Here is a 1,427-nt window from a genome sequence, read left to right on the forward strand (position 1 = left end):
GGTGCCTATGTGGAGGTCAGAAAACGATATGAAGTAGTCAATCCTCTCCTTCAGCACATGGGTACTGGAGAGCAAACTCAAGTGGTCAGGCTTAGTGGTTAGCACCTTACCTGCTGAGCCATCTCACCAGCCCTAGAATGTTATTTTTAAGTTATTATGTGGAATATGGTACTCTAAACCTAGTCAAAAGCCCATGGCTTGGCACTACTGTCTTGCCAAATGGTCATGTTGTCAAACTGCCATCTGAATATTTAAGTTTGTAAGTTTGAGGGATCATTTTTATGGTTCGTCTCTAGAGCAGTTTCTCTGTGTAGAGCACCCAAGACCATGAGGACCAGACACAGCGTTCCCTCCTGAGCGTGCAGCCGGCTATAGGTGCTGCTCCCTGCTGTGCCTCCTCCTCTTCCACTGATGGTCATTCTTACCTTCCCTTGGGAGAGGGAGAGGGAGGGAATGCAGTGTGTGTGTGGGGGGGGGGTGTATTTATGTTTGCAGCCACAGATCTGTGCTGTTCTCAACCTTCTATTTTGCATGCCAGGGTACAGAGCATAAAGGATTACAGAACGCTCAGACCTAACCCTCAGGAACGAACATGTGTACCACACCCCATGCCCACCAAGGTTCATGGACCATTACAAAAGGAGGGATGTGCAGAGCAGAAGAGCCAGAGATGAGGGATGACTACAAGAATACAGTATCTTCCAGACAGCAAGGCAGCTGCACTATGACCTCACGGTAGTTTGACAGCAAGACTTGTGCCAGTCCCAGCCACCAAATCTCAGCATGGGATGAGAATCAGGCATCAAATCCCACCCCTAGCCATGGAGTTATTGGTAACTGATAGCTGCTGGGAGAGGAAGAGACAGATGTGTAAGAGCATAACCCCTGAGAAGTCAACCACACCTTAGTGAAAGGCTGCACACCCAAAATTATTGGGCAGAGCAAATGTCTTGATGGGTTTAAAAACACACACACACACACAAAGTTGGGTGGGTAGGCAGGGGTGGACCTGGGAAGAGTTGGAGGAGTGAATATGATCAAAACATGTACAAAACTCTCAAAGAAATAATTAAAATAAAGACTTAAAAGAGGGGGGGCGCTGGGGAGATGGCTCAGTGGTTAAGAGCACTTGTTCTTGCAGAGGACCAAGGTTTGAGTCCCAGCACCCACATGGCACTCAGAGTCATCTGTAACTCCAGTTCTAGGGACTCTGACACCCTATTCAGAACTCCATGGTTGCCAAGCATGCAGGTGGTACAGATACATACATCCAAGAGAAACACTCCTGCACATAATTAACTCTACTGCTCTTGTAGAGGACCAGAGTTTGGTCCCTAGCACCCATGCCAGGCAGCTCACAATCTCCCTGTGTACCTGTTCTCATATGTAATACCCACATACAAATGCATGCATACACATAATTAAAA

At 47.4% G+C, this 1,427-nt stretch overlaps 1 non-coding gene across 1 annotated transcript; it reads left to right on the forward strand.

Moving 5' to 3' along the window:
• The first annotated feature begins 253 nt into the window (after positions 1–253).
• Positions 254–471, forward strand: LOC118579074. Its single transcript, XR_004944433.1, has one exon. It is a non-coding gene; the product is annotated as a small nucleolar RNA U3 (small nucleolar RNA).
• The last annotated feature ends 956 nt before the right edge of the window (positions 472–1,427 follow it).

This window comes from Onychomys torridus, chromosome 2 (genome assembly GCF_903995425.1).
Source record: "Onychomys torridus chromosome 2, mOncTor1.1, whole genome shotgun sequence".
Lineage (NCBI taxonomy): Eukaryota > Metazoa > Chordata > Mammalia > Rodentia > Cricetidae > Onychomys > Onychomys torridus.